Source organism: Halichoerus grypus, chromosome 3 (assembly GCF_964656455.1).
Source record: "Halichoerus grypus chromosome 3, mHalGry1.hap1.1, whole genome shotgun sequence".
Classification (NCBI taxonomy): Eukaryota; Metazoa; Chordata; class Mammalia; order Carnivora; family Phocidae; genus Halichoerus; species Halichoerus grypus.
In genome coordinates this window covers 66,102,597-66,120,097 of record NC_135714.1, presented here as the reverse complement: position 1 = coordinate 66,120,097, position 17,501 = coordinate 66,102,597, and the positions used below count along the sequence as shown (strand labels likewise).

Below are 17,501 nucleotides of genomic sequence, written 5' to 3'. Positions count from 1 at the left end.
CCAAACTGCATGGTGACTGCCTGGTAGGAAAGGGGTATTTGGAAAGCTGAGAAGGCAACAAATAACGTTCACAGCAAAATAACAAAATAGATGTGTAAGGATAAGGAAGAAATTTGTGAAAAAGAACAGCAAGGGACAATTTGCCTTACTTTATTAAAATTACCAAAATGGAATGGTGCTGGCCCGAAGAACCCAGAAATAAATCTAAGTTGACATTAAAATTAGTCCATGACAACAGTGGCAATTTGATGATGGTTTATTTAATTAAAAGTATGGTCATAATTATCAATCAAACTGAAAGGAGACCAAGTTTGATCCCTACCTTACAACATAAATAAAAAATTTCAAAGGCATCAGAGAATTAAAAGTAAAAGACAACAAAACAGAAAAACATTAAAAGAAAACTGGGAAAATGTTTGTGTAAACTTGGATTGGAAGAGACCTTCCCCAGTAAGACTGGAAACCTATAAACTATAAGAAGCTATAAGAAAAAGAAAGAAGGAAGTAAGGAAAGGAAGGAATTTTTTTTTAGGGTCGAATATTTCTCTTCGACCTTAGGAAGGAAAGAAGAGAAATATTTGACTTTAAAAAAATTAGGGGCGCCTGGGTGGCTCAGTCATTGAGCATCTGCCTTAGGCTCAGGTCATGATCCCAGGGTCCTGGGATCGAACCCCACATCAGGCTCCCTGCTCCCCGGAAGCCTGCTTCTCCCTCTCCCACTCCCCCTGCTTGTGTTCCCTCTCTCGCTGTGTCTCTCTCTGTCAAATAAATAAATAAAATCTTTAAAAATAAATAAATAAGTTAATTAATTAATTAAAAATATTTTTAAAATATATTATAAAAATATTTTTAAAATATATTATAAAAAATAAATATTTTAAAAATAATTTAAAAATTAATAAATTAAAAATAAATAAAAATATTTTTATGTCAAAAACACCAAAACCAAAGTCAAAAAAGTGATAAACAGAAAAAAAATGTTAGATATATAACAGAAAAAGGATTATTATCTCTAATATATCAAGACTTCTTAAAAATTATGTAATAGACTGGGGTGCCAGGGTGGCTCAGTCGGTGGAGCTCCTGACTCTTGGTTTCAGCTCAGGTCATGATCTCATGGATCTTGTGTAAGGCTCTGCACTCAGCCCGGAATGTGTTTGTCCCTCTCACTCCCCTGCTGCTTCTCCCCCAGCACTCTCCCTCTCTCTTTCTCTCTCTCTCTCAAATAAATAAATCTTTAAAAAAAAATTATGTGACGAAAAACAGAAGTGAGGAAAATGAAAAGAAAGCATCAAATTGGCAACTTTAAAATATTTAAAAACAGGGGCTCCTAGATGGAGCAGTCAAGCGTCCAACTCTTGGTTTTGGCTCAGGTCGAGATCTCAGAGTCGTGGGATGGAGCCCTGTGTCAGGCTCCATGCTCAGAGTGGAGTCTGCTTGGTGTTCTCTCTCACTCTCCCAATACCCCTCCCGCTCATACTCTCTCTCTCTAAAATGAAAGAATAAATCTTTAAAAAAATATTTAAGGGGCACCTGTGTGGCTCAGCCAGTTAAGCATCTGCCTTCGGCTCACGGCTCAGGTCATGATCCCAGGGCCCTGGGATGGAGCCCCATGTTGGGCTCTCTGCTCAGCGGTGAGCTTGCTTCTCTTTCTCCCTCTGCTGCTCCCCCTGTTTGTGTGCTCTCTCTCTGTCAAATAAATAAATAAAATCTTTAAAAAAGTATTTAAAAACAGTGATAACATTCAGTATTGGTGGAGTGTAGAGAAGCTGATATTCTCATACATTGATGGCAATGGTCTAAATTGTTACAATCTTTTTGGCAAGATACCTGGAAATAGCTACAAAAACTAAGATATATATACATTTTGAATCAGAAATCTCACATTTAGGGTTTTCTTTCAGAAATAAAAGCATATATATCCATATATATGGATATTATCCAAAAACATAAGCATATATATCCAACACATTATTTGGGTTTTTTTTTAATTTATTTAAGTAATCTCTATATCCAATGTGGGGCTCAAACTCACAACCCTGAGATCAAGAGTCGCATGCTCTTCAGACTGAGTCAGCCAGGCACCTAACACATTGTTAATAGTGGCAAAAAAATGGAAAGAAACTAAATATTTATAAATAGGGCTTTGTATGTGTTAAATAAATTGTGATACATCCAAATTATGAAATACTAATATTTCATAAACTGTTAAAAAATAACTCAGTGTTTGAGGCCAGTATTACCTTGATACCAAAACCAGACATCACAAGAGAAGACATCACAAGAAAAGATAACTACAAACCAATATCTGTTATGAATATATACCAAAATCTTTGACAACATTCTAGCAAACTGAATCCAGCATGCATGACCAAGTGGGATCTAGCAAACTGAATCCACGCATCATGACCAAGTGGGATTTCTGTCAACAATGCAAGGTTTAATACCCAAGAACTCAATTAATACAATACTTCATATTAATAGAACAAGGGACAAAAATTACATGATTATCTCAATAGAGAAGATTGAACTAAATCCAGCACCCCTTCATGACAAAAGCATTCAACAAACTAGGAATAGAAGGCAACATTCTCAACCTGATAGCAGCTATCTACAAAACCCACAGCCAACATCATGTTCAATGGTCAAAGACTGAATGCTTTCCCCCTAAGATCAGAGCACAATGAGGATGTCTGCTCTTGCCACTTCTATTCAGTTTCCACTGTAGGTCCAATCAGGGCAATTAGACATTAGGGTGGCTATAATTTTAAAACCAATTTCTTTTTTTTTTTTAAGATTTTATTTATGTATTTGACACACAGAGAGAGAGAGCACAAGCAGGGAGAGCAGCAGAGGGAGAGGTAGAAGCAGGCTCCCCACTGAGCAGGGAGCCCGACGCGGGGCTCGATCCCACGACCCTGGGATCATGACCTGACCCAAAGGCAGATGCTTAACGACTGAGCCACCCAGGCACCCCTTAAAACCAATTTCTAAAATAACACAATAACAATCATTGGAGGAGATGTGAAGAAATGGGGACCCTCTCAAATCACTGGCAGTAATGTAAAATGGTACAGTCACTTTGAAAAACAGACTGGCAGTTCCTCAAAAGGTTAAATATAGTCACCATGACCCAAAATTTCACTCCTAAGTGTATCCCCAAGAGAAATTTAAAAATATATCTACATTTTAAAAACTTATACACGAATGGTCATAGCAGCATTATTCATTCATAACAGTCAAAAGGTAGAAACAATCCAAAATGTCTATCCACAGATGAATGGATAAATAAAATATGGTATATTCATTCAATGGAATATTATTTAGCTAAAAGTGGGAACTAAGTACTGATAGATGTTACTTGGATGAACTTTGAAAGCATGCTAAGTGAAAGAATTCAGACACCAAACACCACATTTTATATAATTCCATTCATATGAAATATCCAGAATGGACAAATCCATGGAAACAGAAAGTAGATTAGTAGTGGTAAGGGGCTGGGAGAGGTGTGGGGGAAAGTAGGGAATGACTGATAATGGGTATGAGGTTTCTCTTTGAAGTGATGAAACGTTCTACAGTTGATTATGGTAATGGTTGTATAACTCTGTGAATATACTAAAAATCATTGAATTGTACACTTTAAATGGATGAATTGTATGGTATTGTGAATGACATCTCAATAAAGTTGTGATTTTTTTTTAAAGCGAGTTAGCTTTATATCTATAGACTTGGAGAGATGACCATGGTACACTTTTAAGTGAGAAGAGAGTTCTGAAGTAATATATACTATGATTCCATTTTTCTGTTAAAAATATGAACATATGTTTGTATGAGCATGAAAAAATTGCCAAAGGATATATACTGGGCTGTTAACATTGGGAGGTAGGAAGGAAGGGTGTGAAGACAATGGGAGACTATTAATTTTTACTTTACACAGAAGTGGATTGTTTTCATTTTTTTAAATGGGCATATAGGACCATGTATCCAAAAAAAGTGAAATAAAGGAAGAAAATAAAAATTATTTTAAAGATCTTGGGGAACAGCAAGAAAGGGAATTGGAGGAGGGGAGAGAGTGGAGGCAGAAGGAAGAAATAAGGCAATCGGGCTTGCTGGAGGTGATGAAGGCTTGCCCAAAAGCAATACAAATTAAAAGGAGACAGATTCCTAAGACTTTGTGTAAGTAGAGCAAGAAATAGGACTTTGTTACCAGGTGAAGATGAGATCACTCAAAGAGAAAAGGAGTTGTTGCTAATTCAAGATTCCAGGCTGGTCTAAAAATAAGGAGATGGTCCTAGAATTTGGCTTTGAGTTGGAGGTGTTGGCTGGCTCATCAGACGGAGACCCATGATAGATGAGTGCTTTGGGGAGTCATCTGGAAAGAGATAACATTATACAGAGGGAGAGACCAATGTGTTAGAAAAGAGAAGACCAAGGGCACGGTATTGAAGACCACATTACCATCCTGGAATTCCTGTGAAGGAATATGTGAGGAAGTAGTCAGAGGAAAAAGGGGGAGCAATCCAGGGGATTGCAATGACATGCCAGGAAGGGAAGGAGCGGCCAGTTTCAAAGAGGATAGGGTGGTGAAGCAGGAGACCACAAAGCAGTCAGTGGAACTGGGTGCCTGCAAGGTCATTCCTCGTGCATCCATAAGGGAGCATTTTCAACAGAGTGGGTGTGGAATCCAGATTTTTGGGGGCTGAGAATTAATCAAAGACCAGACTAAAGAGGAAGTAGCAGAGAACACTATGCTTTTGAGAAACTTCTTATCGAGGGGAAGGGAAGTAATGAAATAGGAATTTGACTGAGAAAGCAGTTTGTATGGAAGGCGTTTTTAGGATGGAGGAAATATGCCTGTGTTTATAGGCATTTGAGAGGGAAGGTTTAGACACGTTTAAGAGAGTCTTGGGAGAGGACAGAAATAAGAATAACAACTGGTATACTGAGTTAAGCTTGGAAATAGAACAAGGACTTTCATATTCTAAGAGTGGGGAGAGAGTGAGAGAGAATTATTAAAAATAAAAAGGTGGTGGGTTTTTTTGTTTGTTTTTGGTTTGGTGATTTTTTGTTTTTGTTTTTGTGTTTTTGTTTTTATTTTTTTTGTTTTGTTTTGTTTTGTTTTGGTGAAGAGAAATTGAGCCCCCATGCAGGGGTGATAATTAAAATAGTTAACAAACAGTGCAGAGGGTTGCGCTGCAGCAGGAACCAGTAGGCCCCCAACTCTCTTCCATGTTAACTCTAGTTGCTGGTCCTGGCAAGGTCTAGGGTAGAGGCTGGGGCAGCTGAGAGGCAGGCAGCAGAGTGGGGCAACAAAACTATAGGGCTTGAAGCAACATCTCTTGGCTAGAACTTTAGAAGACTGAATGAGAATGATCTAAATTCCGGGGCACCTCGGTGGCTCAGTTGGTTGGGCATCTGACTCCTGATTTGGCCTCAGGTCATGATCTCAGGCTCATGGGATGGAGCCCCAAGTCAGGCTCCGTGCTCAGTGGGGAATCTGCTTGAGATTCTCTCCCTCTCCCCTTCCCCGTGCTTGCGCTCACTCGCGCTCTCTCTCTCTTTCTAAAATGAATAAATAAATCGTTAAAAAAAAAGAATGATCTAAATTCCTCAAAAACAGTCATTTGTAACAAAAGAATATCATGCTATAAAATGATTCATCTTTAGCTTTCTGATGCAGAATTTTTTTATCAGATAGATAATGGATGGCTTCCATAAACTTAATGCATGTTGGCAAAAGGTCTAAAAGAGAAGGGATTGATTGAAATAAAAACTGGTCACACTTTCTGGCTTATGCTCTCTCAGCAAACAACAATCTCTTAGTTCAAATAGGGGAAATGGGGTCACAGTGAATTTCAAAATACAGAATCTGGTGTTTGTTCAAGGTTTCCCCTCTGAACACCAGTCGTAGACCTCTTTGCAACTCTGCTCTCCCACTGGAGGAAGAGAATGAGATAATGACACCTAGCACTCAAGAGAATACAGACAAGTGCTTGGGGATTCCCACATCCCAGCTGCCAAGTACATGATATGGAAACCGTCACCAAGGTGATCATATCAACCTCAGTCACATGTCAGCCTCCACAGGAAGGCACCCCTGTTTGTGTTTGTTGACATGTTGGAAATCCTTTACCACTCCAGAGCACTGCAGAGCTGCTGGTCTGGTGAAGCAGACTCTGAAAAATTAATATGTCCTTGATCTAGGACATGCTGTATGTGGTTGTAGCCTTTCAAAACATAGCATTTTCTGACTGAGAGATACCTTTTATCTAATCCTAGCCATTTAGAGATGAGGAAAATGTGGCAGCCCGCTCTTTAATAGAAGGTTAAACCAACGTTTAGATCCACTTGGATGTTTTACTCCAGAATCTTCACTTCTTTCTGGTTGGTAAGCTTCAGTTATAATGTATATGCACGTGAAGGGATTTATGGACACATATCACTTATTTGTGATTCAAGTAAGAAGCCAAAATGAGACATCCTCAGACACTTTGAGGTATAAGGTGTAGGGTGGAAGGCATTATTTCTGAATGTATCGCTGCTATGTTGACGCAGCAGGACTCATGGTATAGTCAGAAAACAAAACCAAAAACAAACAAACAAAAGAAAACAGCCTTATTCTCCTCCATCGTGCCTGTGTGAACCTGCTCTGTGGGGCTACTTTGTTTCCTGCCCCTCAGAGGAATTAATGTGTGGGCCTTATGACTCTTGGGGTCACTTTCAAATAACCAAAAGGGTCTCTGGTTACTTTTAGTCAAAAATACAGTCTTAGATCAGTAATGAAGGCGTCATTATAAAAAAACTCCATACTTCCGCGGCAAAGGGGAGTAATAGTTGGCTTCTTCTGTGTTTCTTCCAGCCTGTGGCTTCTCCCCTCCTTCTCACTCATGAGGCTGCCCAATCTTCTAGGGTTGACGCGGGGAAGAGAGAGAGCCAAAGAGGCAGAAAGAAAGGCTTTGGGGGGCTCTAGCAGGCATAGCTTCTCTGGCCCTAGCGGATGTTTCCAACTGACACTTTCTCTCATGGGCAGTTTTATAGGTTTGCCAAAGCCGCCCCTCACCCCTACCACCCTGCTGAGGAATCTCTCGCCACCCATTTCCTCGGCACGAGCAAGGTCATTTTGCCTCTGACTGGTTGCCTCAGAGTCTTCCTCTGGGCCCCGAGCCATGTGGAGGCAAACCTCTGGCTTCTTTCTGCCGAGGTGTCTGCCTTTCCAGGCAAGCCTCTTGGGTAGGATCAAAGTCAAGCCCACACTGTCTGTCTCACTCTCTTTAGACTTGTCTTCCGTGGGAGTAAATTACTTCCCCTACCGTGGTCTCTACCCCGTGTTCAGGCCACTTTTGCCAACTCTGGCCCTTTAGATTTCTCAAGCATGAGGCAGACACAAGCCCATGGCATTCCCCAAACGGCAGGGGACGCATCCCGAGCTCTCCACTGGACCTAAGCTGAGAGAAAATCCCCCTCCGACCTGCCCCTGGGGGTGCATAGGAGGGACCTCTTAGAACACCTTCAGTTCCTCTACAGAAACCCTTCTCTGATCCAAGCGGCCTCACCAGCCTCCACTTCAACCTTTGCACATCTTCCAGGTAAGTGAGATGTTAAGGGGACACCCCTGTGCGAGTCCCACATCACGGTCCTGTGCCTTGCTTGGAAGGTGAGAGGGGCTGACGACTAGTATCTGGGTCCTCTGTCAAAATGGAAATAAAATAATAGCTCCCATTTTAACAACCTGTTACCAAATATATTCTCTTTCTCTTTCCAATTGCCCCTATAAAGGTTCCTAAATAGGTAGATGTTGGAAAAGATCAAATGCCGTTTCAACACACTTTGCATAATTGTGCTGTTTATCAGAGATTACTTGAATTATCGGTGGTTGGAGAAGGGTTGGCAATAACTTTGTGATACAGAGATTTTTATTACAATGAGATATACTGCAACTCAATCCACAGCAAGGATCCCAGAATCCTGGGAGTGCTATTTATAAGTTGTGCTTCCCGTCTGTTTTTCCAACTGAACAAGGGAAGTGATCTGAATCATAAACAACAACAAATTGGCCACCTAAGAGAAAGGAAACGAGCAAAATATAGACTTTCTTTATAATCCTACATGTTTTGTTGTGGTTTCCATTAGATAACAAGGTCTCTTATATCAGAAGAACCATGGCCCCTACTCATATAGATGGACACCTGTGCTCTTCACTGGACATTGGTCAGCAGATTTGGTAGAGCAGCACGGTGTCCAAATCATGGTGCCTCATCGTGGTCCTGGAGAGTGATTATGTCTCTGAGTATTGATCTCCATCCTGCCCCACGACGTCTATGGTTGGCATCTATTGCCAGGCCTTAAATCCTGTTCTTTCTGTACTTAGCCCTTTCCTCAAAGCCTGAAGTGTTTTTGGAACACTGTCAACAAATCATTTAAGACTACAGGACGACTTGGGGCGCCTGGGTGGCTCAGTTGGTTAAGCGACTGCCTTCGGCTCAGGTCATGATCCTGGAGTCCCGGGATCGAGTCCCACATCGGGCTCCCTGCTCAGCAGGGAGTCTGCTTCTCTCTCTGACCCTCCCCCCTCTCATGCTCTCTCTATCTCATTCTCTCTCTCAAATAAATAAATAAAATCTTTAAAAAAAAAAAAAAAAAAAAAAGACTACAGGACGACTCTATGTACATTTTTTAAAAAGACAACCAGTTCTAGGAAAGTATTTCGATCTTACACCCATACATGATTTAAAATATTGAAGGTCGTATTGAGTACACAGTGAACACATTTTAATGGGTGCGATTCCAAGAGCAATAAAAGAAAGATAAAAGCATAGATAAACTTATGTGTTTTGGGTTTTTTTTGAAGATTTTATTTATTTATTTGACAGAGAGATAGAGCACAAGTAGGCAGAGCAGCAGGCAGAGGGAGAGGGAGAAGCAGGCTCTCCACTGAGCAGGGAGCCTGACATGGGGCTCGATCCCAGGTCTCTGGGATCATGACCTAAGCCAAAGGCAGACGCTCAACCGACTGAGCCACCCGGGCGCTCCGATAAACTTGTTTTGTTTGTCATCGTTCTCTTGAAGCTTCACTAGAACTCTCATGACATTAACAGATCTAATGGATCTGCTTACAGCAACCAGCTCTCCTTCATGGCCACTATTTTAACATAATATTTTAGCTGTCAATATCACTGTCAGGAATACAATTTATTTCACACTTCGGGTTTATTTGGATGGACATTTTGGAGATGAAGGTGGCAGTGATTTAATGCTGCTGACAAATGGCGCTGAGCCTGCTATCCTTACAAATTCAAGTTGGTTTCTTAAGCAAAAGTGGGCCTGGCTCTAAGTGAAAATGAAAATGTTCACATAAATTAAACATAGTACAGGGGTTCTCAATCTTTCCGTGGAGAAAAGGACAAGTAAGGACATTCTATAAATTCGGGACCCTTTTTCCAAGAAAGGCAGTGACTTAGTCATGGGCAGGTCAGAATCCCACCTCTCCTCTTCCAGCCCCCCCCCCCCAGGTTCTGACTGGGGGATCTGAGGGGGAACCAGGGATTTGTCTTTTTCTTAAAGCCTTCACTGGTGTGATTCTGGTGTGCAGACAGTGTCGAGGGGATCACAAACTGGAAGGATCCAGAACTTTTAAAAGAATGGACTGGAAGAAAGTCTAGCTAGAGGGTTCCTTCAGGTATTGCAGAGAGAAATGTATGGCATAGAGGGGGGTGGAGTGAGGAGGTCCTCACATCGGAGCTGGGGTTCATTCATGGATGGGACTCAAGCAAGTCTTAACCTTGAGGGACTCACAGATCACTTTGAGAGTGTGATGAAAGATAAAGTTACTCTCCTCAGAATTTCTGAAGAGATTCTAGATTAGAATTAAGTTTTTGTTATTTTAACTAGATAGATGACACTCGCATTCCTTCAGGTAAGGTCCCTGGTCTCAAGAAGCTCACCGTCTAGTAGCCAAGCGGAAACAGTGACAATAAATCAATATACACATAGGTAAGCAAGGATTGCAAGAGTTGTGGGGGAAGGGAGCGTTCTGGAATGTTTCAACGGATGAAAAGAGATGGGCGTGGTACGGAGGCCCCCCAAAGGAACTGCGGTCGTCCTAAGGCGGGTTGATAAAGGAGGTGCTACTGTGGGAGCCCCGCAAGGCTGCGTGTGGAGTAGAAGGCCACAGGGCGCGTGCGGTAAAAATGGCATCGCTCCACGCTGCTGCCCCAGGTCACTGACGTGGTGCCACCGGTAGGCTGAGGTCGGGGTGGGGGAGTATAGTTATTAAAATGCGATGAGTACAGTTTTATCACAGACTCCGAGGAGACACGGGGAAGAGAGCAGGCTGGCGCTGGGAGGGCGGCCTTGGAGTCCGCTGCGCCCCGCCGGGGTCAGAAGTTGGCCCGGTGTTTGTTCTTCCCGAGGACAGAAAACCGCGGGAGAGCGCTGAGTGGCGGAGAACTACATTCGGCCAGTGGGCATGAAAATGACTTTGAGCTGCTATGTGCAAAAACCCTAGGTGTGTGGACAGAAGGGAGCCAGCCAGAAGGTTACAACAGGTCAAGAATAAATAACCACCAGGCGGAGGATCCCAGATTCTGTCCTTCCTTTTGTTGGGTAAGGAGCGCCAGGCACACGCGTCCACAAAGGCTTTGGAAAGAAGCGGTTCGGCAGACCCCACGCGGCTCCAGTCCCGGGTAACTCTTAGGGGCCCCGAGGGGTGCCGGCAGCTGGAGGCTCGGGGGGTGCCGGGGGGCTCAGCTCTCAGGGCCTCGCGGCGGGGACCCCAGAATAAGTCGGGGGCGGGCCGCGGCGCGGCGGGCGGGGGCAGGCGAGCGAGCAGATCCCACCCCTTCCTGAAGGAAGCGCCCTCCTCGCCGCCGCTGCCGCCGCCGCCGCTGCCGCCGCCGCAGGTCACGGCCCCGCGAGGCGACCGCGGCCCCGCCGCACCGGAGCAGGTAGGCGCGGCATCCGCGGCGCCCCCTCCTCCGCCCGGGCCGCCGGGCAGCCAGGGGGCGTCGGGCCCGGCTCCGCGCCCAGCCCGGAGGCGGAGACCGGAGGCGGCGGGCGCTGCAGCGGGACTCGGGGCGGCGGGGTCCTCCCGGCTGTGTGTGTGTGGGGGGGGGGCATGCTCCGCTCTGCCCCAGCCCCGGAGCGTCCCGGGCGCGGGTCCACCCGCCCGAGCCCCCGTGGGCGAGGCGCGGGGGTCCGACAGCGCCCCGTGGTCCCCGCCGGCTCTCCCCCGCGCGTGAGCGCCGAGCCGCCGCGCCTCGGTCCCCGCCGCCGCCGCCGCAGTGCTGTCCGCCGAGCCCCTGCGCCGCCCGCCGGCTGCGGCTCCGTCCGGTCCTTTGACAGGTGTCCCCACCCCCCGCCCCCTCCGGATACCCCGGCCTTCTGTTGTCGGGTGGACTCTGGTCGGAAGCGACCCCAAATTTGGCCTCCCGGACTCTCTGCCACTCGCTGTTCACTTTACCGTTAGCCAAGTCAGGCTGGCTCGGGAAAGGAGGGATCCGGGAAGGAGGCACTAACTTGCCTGGCCCTGTGCACCGCCCTCCACTCTAAATGCACAGTCTTGCTTTCCTCTCCTGGGGGCACGCTGAGAAAGACGTGGGGTTTTCTGTTTCTCCGCGGAGGCAGCGGTGTTGGGGGGGGGCGGCGGTTACCGAGGCCGTTTGGTCATCCATTGCAATAAAAGAGTGATTAGCTTTGGATTATGGAGAAAGACCTCGTTTCGTGGTTTTCTCCTCCTTTAATGAATCAAATCGAGAATGAGTGTTTTTCCCATTTGAAATTCATGTTCCCTTTCTCTCTACTCATCCCTCTTGTCCGTTCACCCCTACCTCCAGAGCACTTTATTATATCCCGAACACTTCGCTGATTTTGTCAGGTTTATTCCGGCCAGAATGTCTTTCACGGCTGAGCCAGGATTTTGACTGCAAATGTGAGAACATAGCCAGTTGGGGTGGAAGCCTTTCCTTCAGTGAACCCATTCTGACTTACTACATGCGAGGTCTTGTTTGGGAACCAGAAATACTAATGCTATGTTAAAAAAAAAAAAAAAAGGTATTGGATCCATTACAGTAACGAAGCCAAACGGTAATATTAGTTTCTGCTTCTTCATTTCTCTGCTTGAATCAAAGGCAAGTTTTTTTATAATGCAGGGCTGTAACACCATCCTGGGCTGCAGTTCGTCAAAAAGATAGGCGAATGTGAATATATAAACTCCGTGGTAGCAGTTAATAAGTTGACCTACTTAAAGTTTTCGAGAAAAAATTGTTAGGCTCATATATGTGACATTTGCAGATCAAAGAATTTTAGTCTCAGCTCTCATGCATTAAATCCCAAACTTCTTTTTCTATGTGTCCTAGAGACACCATGTTTCTAAGATTAGCTATAGCTGTCATCTCTTAACTAGAAATGTGAGTTTAATCTTCAAAGCATAGCATAGGAATTTTAATGGTGTGTCCTTCATTTATACATTATTTGGTAAATGTTTTGCGAGCTCCCCAAGTTGGAAGCTCAAAAACTGGACGTGGTAAATAAAAGGATAAAGAAATTTTGCTAACAATGATAACTAGTTGGTAGATGTTATGACATTGAACAAACACATTAAAGGATTTGGAAAGTGCATGTTTATTAAATCTGCCGTTAGCAGAAGGCAATCTGTTTGGATTATTTAAATTGATGTTCAAGTGCCTTTATGGCAATTGCTTAATTCACGTATTTCTCATCAAATGCCTTTTACAGATTGCTTTGTGGAGGAAATAGTTTGCTCTATGGAATAATTTTTTGTATAAACACAATAATGCCTAATGTTTAGGCTTTGTTCTAGAACTACCACAATCATGCGTACAATGACCTTGCAGGGGTTTCTGTGCTTACTTTACCTGCTGTGTGATCATCAACAGGGACAGCACTTTGCTTTACACTCTTGTCTGTGCCCCTGCTTTGTTTCCCCTGTGACCTAAGCACACCTCTGCAGTACAATGGCTAGATTAGCAGGGCAGCCTGCAGTCATGAAAGAGGAAAAGCTAGCTGGCCCCTGCAATTTTAGCCATTTGCTTTCACTATAATCTGGCCACTAGGGATCATTTCAGTAACCAATTAAGCCACACAGACACTGACAGGATAATGTATTACCTCTCAGTTTTCCCCTCCACCAGAAGAATATGTAGCACTCAGAATCCACACTACAGTGCCAATTAGGTTCTGTGAGGCTCAAATAAGATTTGTGCTAAAGTTCTCAAAAATGTGATACAAACACCCAAGTGTTACTGAATCTGGGTTTACATTCATGACAAGGCTAGGAACACAGTCCGGTGGGTAATAAATGTTTTCCTTATCCTAAGGTTAGCAACAGAAATGCATCCCTACTTATTTTAACTGCAGACTTTTCTTCCTGGATCTGATGGTGCCTTGTGTCCTGATGGTTTTTCATAGATTGTTCTAAGTACTTTCAAACTAGCTTATAAGTTAGTAGAACTTTAACAAGTTGTTGTTATCACCAAATATCATTTCCTGGCAGGGTTGGATTTTGAAAGATAGCTTGTGGCAATGGAAGGTCTTAATGCAAAGAGATTTTAGACAAGCCAGTTGGAATGATAGTTTGAGATAATAATGCAATCTTTGGGCACTGGCCTTCAAATATCAACCTCACTGCAGTTCAAGTCAAGCCAGCTCTGTTGAGTTGGGTTTGGAACTCTTTTACCAAGTAAGAAATTAGCATTTTTCTTTTAGCATCTGTAAATGGCCTTTCTCTATATTAGTGCTGTCCAATGAAACTTTCTGTAGTTCCATAATTTGTCCAAGGTGCTAGCCACAAGCCAAATGTGGCTTTTGAGCACTTGAAATGTGCCTGCTACAATGGAGAGATTCAATTTTAATTTTTATTTAATTTTAATTAATTTAAATAGCCACATGGGACTAGTGGCTATCATGCTGGACAGTGCAGCTCTAAATTGTCTTTACCTGTTTCCTGTAGAGATAACATTTGATGGCAATTCTTTTTTTATTTTAAGATTTTATTTATTTATTTATTTATTTATTTATTTATTTATTTAGAGAGCATGATTGGGGGTGGGCAGTGGGAGAAGGAGAGAGAGAATCCCAAGCAGACTCTGCACTAAGCATAGAGCCCGACTTGGGGCTCGATATCACAACCCTGAGATCATGACCTGAGCTGAAATCAAGAGCTGGACGCTTAAGTGACTGAGCCACCCAGGTGCCCCTGATGGCAATTAGTCTTTAGAAGAAAGTGGAAATAGGCATTGATAGAACCAGGAATTAAGATTTCACTCTATCATCCTGTTGTTACAAAAAAAACACTAGCATTTACTCTAAAGCTGAAGTTCCATTCCACTCTAAAAATAAAGTTTCCCTTTTTAATTTATATATATTTGCTAGCCACAAAAATAAACATTGCCCAGAGTTGTTTAGATGCTTGGCCCCATGAGTCTGTGTTCTTGAACTTCCTTGAATTTGGCTCTCTTGCACATTATAGAATCATTTATTCTTAAAGTCAGCTTCTGCACTTTAAAATTTTTCAGGGGGAGGGATATTTGAAGAGAGGTAGAAGGTGGGGTGATGCACAATCATTCCGCCTTCTAATCCCCATTCCTCTCTAACAGTCACAGAAACCCTGTGAAAAATCCGACAAATGAGTACCCCTGCCTCAAGGAGTGGCTGAAGCCACTTGGGGATGCTTGCATAAATTTAAGAAATGTTCCATATAATCCTTTTTTTTTTTTTTGAGATTTACACAATAACATGGTAAAGCCTCTAAGAGGAGATACATATACTTGTTTAACTTTTTTATTATGTTCCCAAAAATTTTTCATACAACCCTTACAGTATTTTTTAAACCGTGTATCCTGAGTCATGGAATTGATTTAAAAGGTTAGGGTCAGCGTTTTTTTGTTTGTTTGTTTGTTTGTTTAATGAAATGGAATATATAGTAGAATAGGAATTCTCCCTATGCATCCCTCTTAGTGGGGGCTGCTAGTGATTGATGAAATTTTGGTTCTCCCATGTATGGCAAATACAAGGCCACAGGGAGGGTGGTGATTAAAAGCACTACATTAACAGGACCCTTGGGTTCACATCCTGACTCTGCACTGCCCAGTCCATAGATAGTGAGGACTTTATAATCAGGGTCATTATTTATAGTATTATTATATAAGTGTATATATGTCTCTTAGATCATGATATAAAATACTGCCTCTGAAACTAGGCTTGGGACCCACTTTGGGGAAACACTGATCTAAGACCTGTGTAATCATTAATAATAACCCGCAAATCATTGAGTACTTCCCAAGGGCTCCCCACTGAGTGCTTTACATGGATTATTTTGTTTCTCCCGACAGTCCTATGAGCCCTGCCACAATCCCACAGTACCTCTGTCCCAGGAAGTCAGAGGGGCAGGATCTGAGCTCCAGGCAGTCTGGTGCCAGATCCCACGAGTTCAGCCACCTCACCTTCCACATTGCAGTGTGACAGTGATACACAGAGGGACCCCTGCAGACCTGTGAGGCTCATTGTAGAGCCTTGCACAAGTGTAGAAACGAGCAGACCACAGCTGTTTTGTGTGTAAGATGAGTCCTGATGGGTTGAGAGGGGAGTCACTGCATTATATTTAGGCTAGGAGAGACCTCGCAGCTGCCAGCCTCTGGCCTCTAAAAGTGAACGTCCTGGGTCAGGAAGCCTGGGGACCAAAGAAACCCAAATGACCCTGAGACTGACTACAAATTGTACAGGCTTCCTTCCCTCCTAACCACTCGCTAACTTCTGCACACTGCTTTGTAGCAAATCATCACAAATGGTCTAAATAGATAAGGTCCATCCCATAAATCTCCCACTTTTTACTACATTCTAAATTGTCTTTCACAATCACTCTTTGCCTGTAAGTGCTTCATGATATGTATGTATTTTAATATGTAATTGACATATAACATTGTATTAGTTCCAGATGTACAACATAATGATTAGATATTTGCATATATTGCAAAAAGACTAAGTCAGTCCAGTTAACATCCCTCACCACATATAGTTCCAAATTTTTTTCTTATGATGAGAACTTTTGAGATCCACTCTCCTAGCAACCTTCAAATACACAATACAGTATTATTAACTATAGTCACCATGCTACATTATATCCCCAAGACTTTTTTGTAACTGGAAGTTTGTACCTTTTGATTTAATTTTTAATATAATAAATGGAAAACAATGTTTTTTTAAGAATTTTATGTACAGGGGTGCCTGGATGGCTTAGTCAGTTAAGCGTCTGGCTTCAGCTCAGGTCATGATCCCGGGACCCTGGGATCAAGTCCCGCATCAGGCTCCCTGCTCAGCGGGAAGCCTGCTTCTCCCTCTTCCTCTGTCTGCTGCTCCCCCTGCTTGTGCTCTCTCTCTCTGTCAAATAAATAAATAAAATCCTTAAAAAAAAAAAAAGAATTTTATGTACAAGGAGGGTCTTAAAATTGAGGCTGGAAATCTTTTTTTTTTCCCTCCCCTAGTGCAATCTAGAAAGTAAAACCAAATTCATTTTGGAAGTAGATTTCAGTTTTCCCTAAAGGTCAAACTAAATATAAGTGATCACATGTCCATAGACTTCGTCAGGTAGAATAGAAGAGGCAACAGCTTGTCATCATGGTTACTTTTCTTCTTTAAAAACTACAGTATGTCCTTGAGACATTCGTTCAAGGCTGCAGAGGCGTCCACCTCTGGAGACCGTGGTACAGACTCTGCCTGAGGAGTACAAAGGAGTCCAGTGAAGTGTCTTTGGAAAAGTGTTGAAAGTCGTCTAATACTTTTAGGCAAGTGTAGACAAAGCTTAAGAAGCAATTGTGATTAACTATGGCAGTAGAGGAAATTAGCCTGTAGTTTAAATGGTGTTATTGAACTCTGCAGTAATCATAATGAATTACAATAGTTTTCAACTGAATGTAAACATAAATGTCTCCAAAAATAGCATAGCCTTACTGTTCATCAAACATTTCATTTATTAACAAAGTAGACTTCTTCCTGTTTTTTTTTTTACACTTATAATGACTTAGCTGCCAAATAAATATTTTAAATGGTAATAATTGGAAGTTTTAAAGCAAAATTAAAACTGTATATAGCCGAGGGGCACCTGGATGGCTCAGTTGGTAGAGCATGTAATGTTTCATCTGGGGGTTGTGAGTTCAAACCCCATTTTGGGGGTAGAGATTACCTTAAAAAAAAAAAAAAAAAGGGCTTCTGGGTGGCTCAGTTGGTTAAGCGTCCGGCTCTTGATCTCAGCTCAGGTCTTGATCTCAGGGTCATGAGTTCAAGCCCTGTGTTGGGCTCTACACTGGGTATGGAGCCCACTTTAAAAACAAAAAACAGAGGCACCTGGGTGGCTCAGTCGTTAAGCATCTGCCTTTGGCTCAGGTCATGATCTCGGGGTCTTGGGATGGAGACCCACGTTAGGCTTCCTGCTCAGTGGGGAGTCTGCTTCTCCCTCTCCTTCTGCTCCTCCCCCACCCCCACTCATGCTC

The 17,501-nt window shown here is 43.1% G+C and overlaps 1 protein-coding gene across 3 annotated transcripts in view; it reads left to right on the top strand.

The window, feature by feature from the left end:
- Positions 1–10,435: 10,435 nt before the first annotated feature.
- TMEM150C (transmembrane protein 150C) overlaps positions 10,436–17,501 on the top strand; it is a 69,216-nt gene continuing 62,150 nt past the window's right edge. Inside the window, exon 1 of one of the 3 annotated variants that reach the window (XM_078068837.1) lies at positions 10,436–10,682. The gene's annotated coding sequence lies outside the window, so the exon portion shown is untranslated. Of the gene's footprint in view, positions 10,683–10,821; positions 10,944–17,501 lie in introns of those variants that run through there. The other 2 variants (XM_078068836.1, XM_078068835.1) reach the window with 2 other exon arrangements.